This window comes from Bos grunniens, chromosome 1, assembly GCF_055505025.1.
Source record: "Bos grunniens cultivar Pamir isolate PY7600 chromosome 1, Bosgru_T2T1.0, whole genome shotgun sequence".
Taxonomy (NCBI): Eukaryota; Metazoa; Chordata; class Mammalia; order Artiodactyla; family Bovidae; genus Bos; species Bos grunniens.
This window is the reverse complement of record NC_141165.1, coordinates 123,148,323-123,163,809: the sequence shown is the minus strand read 5'-3', so window position 1 is coordinate 123,163,809 and position 15,487 is coordinate 123,148,323.

The following is a 15,487-nucleotide window of genomic DNA, read 5'->3' as shown; positions in this document are numbered from 1 at the left end:
TGCTCTTCTTGGGAACTCTGGATTCAGATGGATATATCTTTCCTTTTCTCTTTTGCCTTTTGCTTCTCTTCTTTTCTCAGCTATTTGTAACACCTCCTCAGACAACCATTTTGCCTTTTTGTATTTCTTTTTCTTGGGGATGTTTTTTGTTATTGCTGGCTCCTGTACAATGCTACAAAACACTGTCCATAGTTCTTCAGGCATTCTATCAAATCTAATCCCTTGAGTCTATTTGCCACTTCTAATGTATACTTGTAAGGGCTTTGATTTAGATCTTACATGAATGGCCTAGTGGTTTTCCCTACTTTCTTCAATTTAAGTCTGAATTTGGCAGTATGGTGTTCATGATCTGAGCCACAGTCAGCTCCCAGTCTTGTTTTTGCTGACTACATAGAGCTTTTCCATCTTCAGCTGCAAAGAATATAATCAATCTGATTGCAATATTGACCATCTGATGTTGTCCATGTGTAGAATCTTTTCTTGTGTTGTTGGAAGAGGGTATTTGGTCTGACCAGTGTGTTCTCTTGGAAAAACTCTGTTGGTCTAAAACTCTCTTTGTCCTGCTTCATTTTGTACTCCAAGGTCAAACTTGCCTGTTACTCCAGGTATCTCTTGACTTCCTATTTTTTCATTTTAGGCCCCTATGACGAAAAGGACATCTTTTTTTGGTGTTAGTTCTAGAAAGTCTTGTGCATCTTCACAGAACCATTCAACTTCAGTTTTTTTGGCATTAGTGGTTGGGGCATAGACTTGGAGTACTGTGATATTGAATGATTTGCCTTGGAAATGAACAGAGGTCATTCTGTCTACTTATATGTGGTTAATAAAACAACCCATAGAGATATAGAGTCTTCCCTGGAGGCTTAGTAGTAAAGAATGCTCCTGCAATGCAGGAGATGCAGATTGGGCCCATTGGTTGAGAGGATCTCCTGGAGAAGAAAATGGCAGCCCACTCTCTTGCCTGTGAAATCTCATGGACAGAGGGGCCTGGCAGACTACAGTCCATGGGGTTGCAAAGAGTCAAATAAAATTAGCGTCTAAACCATCACCACCATAGAGACATAGACTAGTGTTGGAAACCATACAAGAGGCAGAAGAATAGGGAGTCGTTTAATGAGTACAGTTTCAGTTTGGGATGATAAAATTATGCAAATTAGTAGTGATGATTGTTGCACAACAATGTGAATATACTTAATGCCGCCTGACTGTACACTTAGAAATGGTTAAATTGGTAAATTTTATGTTATGAATATTTATCGCAATATTTAAGAATAAGGAAAAATATCTATCTAGATCACTGAATACTTGCAGTTAGGACAAAAAAAAGGAAGGGTTTTTGTAAATATTTGTGGTTATATCACGGTTGACCAGTTACTTTCTTGGTCCTTTATGTAGATTTTTTTCATATAATTTCATATTAATCTACACTACATACTTTGACTGATTTCAAGGTCTTGAAATTCCCACTTTGACTTAAAATTGTAGTATATGTAAGTAGCAGATGCAAAGTTTAAAAAAATGCCTCTCTGGCTCCAAAATTCAGGCCTTGTAAATATACTTTTGACAGTGTTACAGGAATGTATTTCCTACATTCAACAATAAAAGTGTTTCATCTACTTAATTTTAATTTTGCAGATAAATAGTTTATAGTCATAATGAATTAGTGCTATCTGCTAAGTCACTTCAGTCATGTCCAACTCTGTGCGACCCCATAGACGGCAGCCCACCAGGCTCCCCCGTCCCTGGGATTCTCCAGGCAAGAACACTGGAGTGGGTTGCCATTTCCTTCTCCAATGCGTGAAAGTGAAAAGTGAAAGTGAAGTTGCTCAGTCGTGTCCGACCCTTAGCATGGATTGCAGCCTACCAGGCTCCTCCGTCCATGGGATTTTCCAGGCGAGAGTACTGGAGTGGGGTGCCATTGCCTTCTCCAATTAGTGCTATCATGACCAACTAAATTTTCACAAGCAAAACAAGGATCACAGTTTTTTTATTACTGTCAGTTTTATTTCAATTATGTGTATCTAATAATTATAGAAAACTTATCATGTGCTAAATTATAACACACATAATAAATGTATTTAGTTGAATATTTTAAAGATTATTGTTATTACAACAGACACAAGAATACTGCAAGATGTTTGTCCCTCTATGTTTGCTGGAAGCATATACAGTAATCCCAAACATAGAAAGTTACAGAGAAAAGTATTTATGGTTAAATGCATTGTTCTAATAAATGTGCAGTATACTGAATTTACCAATTGAATACTTGAGCATGATTAAGCAAAGTCTGTCCTGTCACTAGTAATAAATAAATATATCATTAAATTATAGTTGATTGAGAAATATATGTTTAATAATTTTATAATATAATACAGCTTCCCTGGTGGCTTGAACAGTAAATGTTTTATATTTAATAATATAAAACAGTTCCCTTGGTGGCTCAAATGATAAAGAATCTGCCTGCAATTCAGGAGACCACTGTTCAATTTCTGGATCAGGAAGATGCTCTGGAGAAGGAAATGGCAACCCACTCCAGTATTCTTGCCTGGAAAATTTCATGGGTAGAGGAACCTGGCAGGCTACAGTTCATGGGGTCACAAAGAGTCAAACATGATTGAGTGACTAACACTTTCACTCACATTGATGAACATGGATTTCTAAGTGGAGCTGTTAGAACATAATCCATATATGTAAATATGTGTGGACCTATATTTTCATCATAAACCGTGTTCCAAATAAGAAACTTCATCTGAATACCCTATTTTCTTAGAAGAGTATGTCAAAATACTATATCAAGAAAAAGAAGAAATTTCTTAAATGTAATCACCTAGGTTGTGTTTTAAGAAATAGTTTAAAAGAAAGAATGTCTATCTTGACTAAGGTCTTTTATTTTCAAATGTGTTTGATTCAATCTTTCTCTCAAATTGGAACAGAAGGGTATTTGTAATACATTTTAATTTTTTACCCAAGGGGTTATGTAGTAATAAGAATTATGTTTCTTTTTGAAAATGAGTAAAAATTTCTGTATTAAGTTCTTGAATGTTCCATACTTTTAAGCTATATGCTTTTTAAAATGTTTCAAATGCACTTACATAAATATAACTGAATATTCATTCTCACATAGAACCTGCTGAAAAACAACTTTAGGATGAATTTTAATGAATTATATTTAGTAAAACCATCATCAACAAATCAATAATACAGAATTAGCCTTCACTGTCATTTGAAATTTTGGTTAAGAACCAAAACAAAAGAGACTTCCCTGGTGGTCCAGAGAAGGGAAAGGCTGCCGACTCCAGTATTCTGGTCTGGAGAATTCCATGGACTGTATAGTTCATGGGGTCATAAAGAGTTGGACACGACTGAGCGATTTTCATTTTCACTTGGTGGTCCAGTGGTTAGAGTTCCACATTTCCATAGTGGGGAACACAAGTATCCCTGGTCAGGGAACTAAGATTCCTACATGCCACAAGGTATAGCAAATAATAAAATACTAATTTTTAATTAAAAAGAATCAAAACAAAATAAAAGAACATTAAAATTTTTCCCATTGAGATGCATCTGTGGCCATTCTTATTCTGTTATCTCATCCTGCTGGAGACTAGGTCTTCTTCATCCAAATGCTATATTTTCTTAGGGTTTTGCTGGTTATTAAACATCATTGTTTCATTTTGTTTAAAAGATTTAAATAACAGGAGGGATTAAGATGACACTAAAATCAATAAGAACAACAAGCAGAAACTTAATTTAGATATAGAACCTAATTTGATGGCCTGGATTACAAGAAAGGTATTAGATAGCATAATAAATTAATTCTTCTTTAGCAGAGAGGTACTCCTTGGAAGAAAAGTTATGACCAACCTAGATGGCATATTAAAAAGCAGAGATATTACATTGCCAACAAAGGTCCTCTAGTCAAGGCTATGGTTTTCCTAGTGGTCATGTATGGATGCGAGAGTTGGACTATGAAGAAAGCTGAGCGTCGAAGAATTGATGCTTTTGAACTGTGGTGTTGGAGAAGACTCTTGAGAGTCCCTTGGACTGCAAAGAGATCCAACCAGTCCATTCTAAAGGAGATCAGCCCTGGGTATCCTTTGGAAGGAATGATGCTAACGCTGAAACTCCAGTACTTTGGCCACCTCATGAGAAGAGTTGACTTCGTTGGAAAAGACTCTGATGGTGGGAGGGATTGGGGGCAGGAGGAGAAGGGGACGACAGAGGATGAGATGGCTGAATGGCATCACCGACTCAATGGACAAGAGTTTGAGTAAACTCCGGGAGTTGGTGATGGACAGGGAGGCCTGGCCTGCTGTGATTCATGGGTCACTAAGAGTCAGACACAACTGAGCGACTGAACTGAACTGAACGGAACTCCTAAAATATTGATACTGTGAAGTGTTTTTCTAATGGGCATAAAATAAAATCATTTTACTAGATAATGATTTTATTTTATTTTTTGACTATCCACGTATAGAATTGAAATTCTTTTATCTGGAATTTGGGAGTAAAAATAAAATAAAAATCCATATATTTTCTAAGAAGCAGAGTAGATAAAATGGAGAAAAAGAACAAAGAACATGGTAAATACAAGGACATCACTGTGATTTGGGGAACAGTGAAGGCAAAGTGGGATGTAGAAGAGTAATGGAGAGTTGCTGTTTGACAGACATTAATGTTTTAATATACAAGATGAATGAGTTCTAGAGATCTGCTATACAACATTGTGTCCATAGTTTAACATACTATATTATGCATTTAAAAATGTGTTAAGAGAACAGATATCATGTTAAGTGCTCTTACAACAACAATAATGATAATAATCGTAGAAGTAGTAGCTAATGAATGATACACATGGATGAATAAAGTAACCTATTAATGGCCAAAAAATAGATGAGCAGCACATGAAAAGTAAATGAGACAGATGGTACAATATATAGGACAAGGAGGGAAATAAAAGTTTGCTCATATACTGATGATGTTATTTAACTGCCGAATTTTAAACTACTAAGGTATACGGCATGGTATTTGAGCAAATATGATGAACAGTTTATAGTGGTAATATGTCAAAGACATCAATAGAATGGGAATGCTCTGTTAAATAGTAAATGATCCCATTCTTGAGTGTATATTAATTCTTTTTCTCAACTGCATCATATTCTCCCTTTTGTAAATGCTGTCACTATCATTACCAGGGACAGTACTACCTGCAGAAGAATGAACTATGTTCTTTTTTAACAATATATTATTTTTAGATTACTATGTAAAAGGTTTTCTTTGATTACAGCTACTCAAGGTATGCCTATTATATGCTTATATTTACATAAATTCACACAAATGGTCAGACTGATTTTTTTTTTTAATTGTGTGTTGCAAGTCCTAGTCAAAGTCTTTGTGCATGCTATCAGCCTTGGGAATAGAAGGTTAGACAGAAGTATTAATACAGTGTTGAACTCTTGGCAAGTTCTTCATTCATTTTAAACATTATTAGAGTTGTTTTTAGTCATTAATTTTGTAACAGAGGAAATTGATCCCTGTTCAAGGTATAATAGAGAGCGTCAAGATTTTGATAGCTCTGTTTGATGACATTTCTTAAAGTCAATGATGTTAAAGGATCAGGATGTGTGAAATGTACACGTAGACGATGTCTAGTGATGCTGTGCATCTCTGTCAATTTCAGTCAGAGACAAATAATAGGACATGGGAAAATTGCTGTAATCCTTCCTAAGGTTGTGCTGTGGCACTTTTACAGGTCTGCATGAACAGTTGGGCACTTTCTCAGTTCATCATTCGTGAGTTGTTTCACCAGCCCTGTCAACAGTTATTCCTCTAAGGAGCAATCATCCGTATCGTGCAATCCTCTAGGACTACAAAGTCATCCTGCAAATAGCAGTTAGATTGACGCTGCTTACTTGAGTCTCAAAATGGCATTATGGTGTGATATAACCCTGAGTTGCCAGATGGAAATAGGGTCCAGTAGTAGTTGGGAAGCTCCAAATGTTTGGAAGAGTTGTATTCTCTAGTTTAAGCACTTGCCTTATGCTTTTCCCTATGTTTTTTGAATATTAATAGTTATCACGAGGCATAAAAGATATACATCTTAATGAGCATAACTAAATAGGCATTCTAATGTTCTTGAACTGACAAGCTAGAGACTGAGATGGGCTCTACACAGATGACAATTTTTTTTTTAATGGGAATATAATAGCCTCTGGAGATACTGATCAGGACAGATAGATGTTTCTTCAGGTCTACTTAGACACTAGAGATTTATGATATGAATCTATTAGAATATATTTCATCAGCTCTTTAAATGTGGAACAAAGAAGTGACCTTGATTTGAAAAGTTTTAAAAAGCACATCAATGTGAAATAGATGATTTGGACATTTTGCTCAGACTTGGGGAACTTTTGTTTGGGAAGGAGCATTCTTTTTGCTTCTAACTCAGTAGTCAGAATCAGCAACTTTGACCAAGTGACATAGGATATTAATGTGGAGATTATAATTTGAAGCTGAAATTTAACTGAAAAGCAGTCTCAAACTGTCTTGCTGTTTCTCTTTCTCTCCATTTGTGTGTGCATTCTATTAATCTTAAATAAATCTATAATTCTTACAAAATAAATGAACTGTCACCTGTTACTAATGGCACAATATAATATCATTTTCCTAACCATTGTTTTCTGAATATAGCTCAGTAATAGATCTCTGTGATTAAAAAAAAAGCAGCTATAATTGATACCAGGTTTTGTTTTGCTTTTTGAAATATAAGAACAATCATGTATTATTTGATCCATAAAAATGCATGTAACAAATTTGTACATTAAAAGTAGAATAAAACAGATATCATTGAAACCACAAACATTACTGCTACCTTACTCTTCCCCATTCCATTGTCACTGTAGTGAGAATAAATCAGTAAGAATTAATTCTCACTGTATTGAGAATTAATCTTTTGAATTTTTTTAAAATTTGGAATTTTGCTCATATGCTATAGGTATGTAATTATTACATGCATGAATTCTTATATAAGGTACATTAATTTTATTTACTTTGAGATTTTTAAAAGTGTTTTAATACTTTAAAAAGTTTTTGATATTTTCATTTACCATTCAACATTGTATTTCTAAATTTTATCCATGTTACGCCTATGGAGTTTTATAAATTTGTTGCCATTGTTATATAATATTATTTCAATATAAATACATTGATTTATTTATATATTTTCCTATATTTTGGGGCAATTTACATTTTTGTTGATATAATGTTATTTTGAATATTCTTATATGTGTTTTCTATGGCATATTTGCAAAAGTTTAGTCTAGAAGTGGAGTATCTGGTTTTTAGTATTTGCACACATCATTTTATAAGATCATGCCAAATTTGCTTCCAATATAATTGCATCAGGATTTTCCACTAGAAAATATACACAGTTCCCTATGTTCTATATTCCCAGCATTTTTGGTATTGTCAGACATCGCTAGTCTTATGAATAAAAAAGTTTCTTACTTTAGTTCTTAATTTTGCATATTCCTAATTAGTAATGAGGATCTTTCATTTGCTTTTCTTGTTTGGTTCATGTTCTAAATAAATTCTTCTTCAGTTTGAATAGCATTTGTATGCCAAAGTCAATAAAAAATTATTTTTTCTTTTAAAGGTTTTGAAGTTTTTGTTTTCCTTAAGTCTTTATTTGAAGTTGACTGTTATAGATCTCATGAGCTAATTTCATTTTTTTTAATATATGAATAACTAATTGTCCCAGAACCATTAATTAACTAGTCTCTTCTTTCCTCAATTATTTATTAATGACTGCCATGTGTCTTCTGTCATATATTTCATGTTCTCCAATTAATGGATGTGTTAAATCTAGTTTGTCTATTCCTGTTTCAGGACCACATTAACTTAAATATATTAGTTTTCTAATAAACCCTGGTATTTGATAAAGATCATCCAAACTCACTCTTCTTTTTCAGGAACTTTTCAGTTACTCTTGGGCCTTGTAATTCCATACAGATTTTACAAAAATTCTGATAAAAATATTATAACAATTTAAATAGATCCGTATTGAGAAAAATGTGTGTTTTCTGTTTACGCCGCATAATGAACTTTGTAATTTTCTGTGAAAATATCTTTCTGTATTTTAGATTGACAGAGATGACATTGACAGAGATTAACAGAGATCACCATTGCAAATGATATCTGATGTATCAATATTCTGTTTGAATGTGTTCTATCAATATTTTAGTTTTTAAAAAATACAATAAATATTTTTGCATTAATGCTACACTCAGCAACTTTCTTAATACCTCTTTCAATTTTAATATTTTTATGAATATTTTTGTAGCTTCTACACAATTATATCATATTTGAATAATACCAATTCATTTCTTTCCTTCTAATCTTTATAAAGTTATTTTTTTCTTATCTTATTGCATTGGGAATGTTTTTCAATACAAAGATAAAAAATTGTGTTGTTATCCTTATGTTGCCTATGATTTTAAATAGAACACTTTTAAGCTTTCAATATTAAAAATTATTTTCCTGTGGCTTATTTTTTATTAAATTAAAGATGATTCTAGCTTACTAATAGTTCTTTTCATGGATAAAATTTGAATTAATAATGATATGCCTGTATTTATTGAATTACCCATTTGTAATCACATTTACAGATTTTTAGTGATACACCACCCTTGCAATTCTGGATAAATCAACCATAGTTATGCTATAGCATCGACATATGCACTGCTAGATTAAGTTAACTAATATTTTGTTTAGGAGTTTTACATCTATATTTATAAAAAGAAGTACCCTATACTTTACCCTTCCATCATCTTCATATCTAAAATTGATAATGAAGATATACAACCTCACAGAATATGTTGGAAAGTATTTCTTCATTTTAATTGTCTCTTCTTAGAATTTCAAAGAAACTACTCATAAAACATATTTGTCCTGGAATTTGCTTTTTGGAACATTTGAAAAAACTGATTCAATTAGCTTACTTATTTGTTTAAGGAGTGTTTGAAGTTCATTTCTTCCTAATTTAAGATTGGTTATACAGATTTTCTAAGAATGTGCACTTTTTTTTTTTTCTCACTAGCAGATAAACTTTCACTTTGAGTATTATGCTTAGCCGCTCAGTCATGTCTGATTCGGCGACCTCATCCAATATAGCCCGCCAGGTTCCTGTGTTCATTGGGATTCTCCAGGCAAGAATACTGGAATGGGTTGCCATTTCCTTCTCCAGGGGATCCTCCTGACCCCAGGGATCAAATCCAAGTCTCCTTCATTGTAGGCAGATTCTTTACTGTCTGAGCCACCAAGGAAGTTTTATATATACATACACTCATTTCTTACTATTTCCATTTCTATAATGATCCTTTTTGTCATGGTAGATATTTAAAAGAGATTTACTTATAAGTATATGCATTTATAATATTTAATAAATTTATCATTATGTTTATTTGCATTTTATTTAAGATTCTATTGACACTGACTTTTTAAAATTTTCTTGGTAGCTTGTTTAAATCTTCGTAGGTGGCCAATTTGTGTAGATATGCTCTATGCTCTTAATAATATTCCTCAATTGTTGGTTTCAGTGTGATATATATGTCTTTTAACTTAGTTTGGTAGTTCTTTTGTTCAAATATTTAAATATATATTTATTTATAAAAGTAAACATATTTTTGTCGTCTTACTTCTCAGATTTTAAGAAATGAATGTTGAAATATCTCATTATAATTCAGTTCAGTTCAGTCACTCAGTCATGTCTGACTCTTTGCGACCCCATGAACCGCAGCACGCCAGGCTTCCCTGTCTGTCACCAGTTCCCAGAGTTTATCCAAACTCATGTCCATTGAGTCGGTGATGCCATCCAACCATCTCATCCTCTGTCATCCACTTCTCCTCCTGCCCTCAATCTTTCCCAGAATCAGGGTCTTTCCAAATGAGTCAGCTGTTCACATCAGGTGGCCAAAGTATTGGAGTTTCAGCTTCAACATCAGTCCTTCCAATGAACACCCAGGACTGATCTCCTTTTGGATGGACTGGTTGGACCTCCTTGAAATCCAAGGGACTCTCAAGAGTCTTATCCAACAATACAGTTCAAAAGCATCAATTCTTCGGTGCTCAGCTTTCTTTATAGTCCAACTCTCACATCCATATATGACCACTGGGAAAACCATAGCCTTGACTAGACGGACCTTTGTTGGCAAAGTAATGTCTCTGCTTTTGAATATGCTGTCTAGGTTGGTCATAACTTTCCTTCCAAGGAGTAAGCATCTTTTAATTTCATGGCTGCAGTCACCATCCGCAGTGATTTTGGAGCCCAAAAAAATTACGTCAGCCGCTGTTTCCACTGTTTCCCCATCTATCTGCCATGAGGTGATGGGACCTGATGCCATGATCTTAGTTTTCTGAATGTTTGGCAGTTGTTCCCTATAGTTGGCATAGAACTTTTGCCCTGTTTACCCCTTTTCTAGCCTACAGCATGAGACCCAAAATGTCACTTTCTTGGACCAGGAAGATGAAGACTGTATCCAAGTGTGACTGAGAGATGAGAAAGAAGAATCCTGATCCTAGAGAAATTTGAAGAAAAATCATTTAATATCAAAATTGGAAGTTTAAGTGTATAAAAGTGGGAGGGGGAACTACTTCAGCCATCTCTATTTTATATGTGGCACATGTAGCCCTACTTTTAATCTAAGACTTCTATTTTGTTAGGTGTAAACAAGAACACAATTGCTGCTGCTGCTAAGTCGCTTCAGTCGTGTCCAATTCTGTGCGACCCCATAGACGGCAGCCCACCAGGCTCCCCCATCCCTGGGATTCTCCAGGCAAGAACACTGGAGTGGGTTGCCATTTCCTTCTCCAATGCATTAAAGTGAAAAGTCAAAGTGAAGTCGCTCAGTCGTGTCCGACTCTCAACGACCCCATGGACTGCAGCCCACCAGGCTCCTCCGTCCATGGGATTTTCCAGGCAAGAGTAGTGGAGTGGGGTGCCATTGCCTTCTCTCACAATTGCTATATAACCCTAATTAATTGAACATTGTGTAGTGACTCTCACTTTCCTATTTATATATATTTGAAAATTTGAGGCTGTTTATGTTTTATGTATGTTATTTGTAAATAGCATACTGTGGGATGTTATTTGATTTTCCATTTGGGTTTTCCATACTTTTGTTTAACCAACAAGTTTAGTCCTTTGATAACTGATATATTTTGACTTATTTCTTCAACTTACTTAGTGTTTAATCATTGCCCCACTTTTTAAGAACTTTATCCCTCTAATTTTATATAACAATTGAAAATGTTTCTTTTACCTTGGGACTCTTTCACTTTTTCAACTCTAATCTGTTTTTATAGATTATTCTGTTCATGATTTTACTTTCTGTTTTGTAATCCAATACATTTGATGTTATTATTATACAGATAACTTTTATTTAGATTTTAAAAAATTTAAAATATCTGGCTGGTTTAAATAACAAAAATTTGTTGTCTCACAGTTTTGGCGCTAGTGATAAAGAACCCATGTTCTAATGCAGGCGATATAAGAGACATGGGTTGGATCCCTGGGTCAGGAAGATCCACAGGAGGAGGGCACAGCAAACCACTCCAATATTCATGCCTGGAGAATCCCATGGACAGAGGAGTCTGGCAGGCTGTGGTCCATAGGGCTGCAAAAAGTCGACATGACTGAAGTGACTTAGCACATGGTTTTGAAAGCAAGATATCCACAATCAAAGTGTCATTAGGGTTGTAAATAGCTCTTTCGTTTTGGGAGCTCTTAAAGGAAAGATCTGTTCTAACCTCTCTCCTTGGCTTTCAGATGGTGTCTTCATGTTCACATGACACTTTTATTTCATTTTACCCAAACCACTTTTTTTTTTTAATTTTATTTTATTTTTAAACTTTACATCATTGTATTAGTTTTGCCAAATATCAAAATGAATCCGCCACAGGTATACATGTGTTCCCCATCCTGAACCCTCCTCCCTCCTCCCTCCCCATACCATCCCTCTGGGTTGTCCCAGTGCACTAGCCCCAAGCATCCAGTATCCTGTATCGAACCTGGACTGGCAACTCGTTTCTTACATGATATTTTACATGTTTCAATGTCATTCTCCCAAATCTTCCCACCCTCTCCCTCTCCCACAGAGTCCATAAGACTGTTCTATACATCAGTGTCTCTTTTGCTGTCTCATACATCTTAGACCATTCTTCTGGAATAATATTTTTTCCTTCTTGAAATATATACTTTAAATATTTCTATAGGGGAAAATTATTTGTGGATAACACTAACTGTTGTTTGTTAGATATAGCACTATTTTACTCATTATTAATATATAGTTTTGCTATGTAAGCAAATTTAGGTTGATGCCTATTTTCCCTTTCCATTCAATCTCTGTCTTCCATTAGTGTCAAAAAATCTGAAATTAATGTGTTGGTCTATCATTTCACTTTTAGTGCAACTTTTATATTCTCTCTTTTGTGTTTCTTTTTATCAATAGTCTCTTACAATTTTATCATAACTTACTTATATTGTTTCACATATATCATTGGTCCTATTTCTATGAATTTATCTCTAATTAGTTTTATTCAGTACTATTAAAACCTTAATATTATCACAAATTTTCCAAATGGAAAGGATTTTCCCTCAAGAAGGATGAGTCTTACTGATTCTAGGTAAAAGGAAATCTATGTGGCATTTAAAAATTCATTTATGCCTCTAGGACTTTTATGGTTTCTGGTCTTACGTTTAGATCTTTAATCCATTTTGAGTTTATTTTTGTGTATGGTGTTAGAAAGTGTTCTAGTTTCATTCTTTTACATCATATATGAAACGAGTCACCAGTCAAGGTTCGATGCACAATACTGGATGCTTGGGGCTGGTGCACTGGAACGACTCAGAGGGATGGTATGGGGAGGGAGGAGGGAGGAGGGTTAAGGATGGGGAATACGTGTATACCTGTGGTGGATTCATGTTGATATATGGCAAAACCAATACAATATTGTAAAGTTAAAAAATAAAATAAAATAAAATTCATTTATGTAAAATAATAAAAATCATTTTGGGGAGAACAAAGATGATTTTTATGTAAGAATGTATTTTTTTTCTCCCTTATTTTTTTAAACTAAAAATTGTTGAACTCTCTCCAAAGTTTACATAGGTGCTAAGTCATCTTACATAGACAGCCAGGTAAAGGGAAAAAACATGTTAAAAAATGAAAAGAGATGCATCAATATATAATATTTGTTTTTCTTTTTCTGACTTACTTCACTCTGTGTGACAAACTGTAAGTTCATCCACATCACTACAAATGATCCAATTTCGTTCCTTTTATATGGTTGAGTAATATTCCAATTGTATGTATGTCAAGAACTTCATCCATTCATTGGTTGATGGGCATTCAGTGTGCTTCCATGTCCTAGCTTATGTAAACAGTGCTGCAGTGAACACTGGGGTACATGTATCTTTTTGAACTATGGTTTTCTCAGGGTATATGCTCAGTAGTGGGATTGCTGATGAACCTATTTGCAGGGAAGTATGTAGAGAAAGGACTTGTGGACACAGTGGGAAAAGGGGAGGATGGGAAGAATTGAGAGAGTAGCACTGACATATATACACTACCATGTGTAAAATGGCTAGCTAGTGGGGAGCTGCGGTGTATAGCAGGAGCTCAGTGCTCTGTGATGACCTAGAGGGGTGGTATGCGGGGGTAGGAGGGAGGTTCAAGAGGGGTAGGATATATGTATACATATAGCTGATTCACTTTGTTGTACAGTAGAAACTAATACAATATTGTAAAGCAATTATACTCCAATAGCAAAATAAATGAATGAAAAACAGCAGCAACAAAGAGATGGTTCCTCTTTCTATGAGCATATACAGGGTTCTTCACTATTTTTGGCTTACTAACTCTAACTTGATTTTTTTTTTTTTCTCTTGGAAAAAAAGTTGTGATAACATGTTATATTGATGTTACAGGAATAAGTATTTTAAATATTAAAATATTCACAGGTTTGTAGCTCAGATTTCATCTTGAAAATAACAGCATGCATGTGTACTCAGTCACTTCAGTCATGTCTGACTCTTTGTGACCCTATGGACTGTAGTCTGCCAGGCTCTTCCATCCATGTGATTCTTCAAGGAAGAATACTGGAGTAGGTTGCCATGACCTCTTCCAAGGGATTTTCCCAACCCAGGGATTGAACCTGCATATCCTGCATTGCAGGCAGATGCTTTGCTGAGCCAAGTATTTTAAATATTAAAATAGTTACAGATTTGAAGCTCAAATTTCATTTTGAAAATAATATATCCATTTAAAATTATTATCCTAAAAGTTCTAGTACCAGTTTGTTCATTCACTTATTTTACAAATATGTATTAAGCTAATAATGTAGGTCATTAATCTACCCCTCTTTTGAATTTTTCTTGACATCTAAGAAGAAATGAGCCAAAAATATAATGAGAATCACTTTAAGGTAGGGGAGGTAAGGAAATGATAGTTGTTGTTGTTTTTTAAGTATTATTTAAAAATGTATAATGGGGGAAAGAGTTGTAAACCCATATATAATAGTGTACTACAGTTTTAAGCTCTCATTTACTTAGATTTTTTTCAGAAGCAAGAAGTATGATAAATATAATTCAATGCCATACTTGAAATATTGGTCCTATAGTTGTAAATTACTGCAACAAAGTTAACTGTTATCCACAGTCATTTTGGCTGCTGCTTAAGGTTCATGTCCTGCTGCATCCCTATTGTACTCAGTCTAGAAATAACTCAGCTTCCTACTGCAAATCCTTCATAATGAGGACAATTTAATCCTAAACTGCCATTGTAAGCTGTTCTTACAGGGAATTTGTTTCATTGATAATATTTTAGTTGATCTTCTTTAAAAGTAACACCTCATCTTTTGTGATATCTTTGCAATTTTTGAAGAATTACTCTAAGCAATGACTTTTAATCTATTTTTTCATTAAATTTATAAGCAATCATTGAATATGTTTAATATACCTACATATTAATGTATTTAAGTTAAATTTAATGACAAAATATATTAACTAGGCAGATAATGTAAAAAATATTTAATACATTTTAGTGTTTGTTTAGGACACCAGAGTTTAACTCAGAAATGAATGTATTTATTCTGCTAATGTTTAATGAAGGGATGTGGCTATAAATTAATAATAATCAAAATTAGTTTTGTTCATTATTTGTTTTAAAATAAGGGTCTGTAGGGCCAGAAAGTTAATTAAAAAAAAAAATCCTATGCTTTCTTGAAGTTTACCATCTAAGTAACTAACACTAAATTAAGCAAATTTGAACTAGGCAAAGATATTTCATAGAAAAGAAACTCCTTGACTTAATTAAATGGAAGGAACAAATTCTCATTTCCAAGTATATGTTTTGGAGTTAAGACAACTCAACTTGAAATGCCTTTAGGCCAATTTTCTCATCTTTTACAATTCCCACCTCTCTTCTCCCTAACT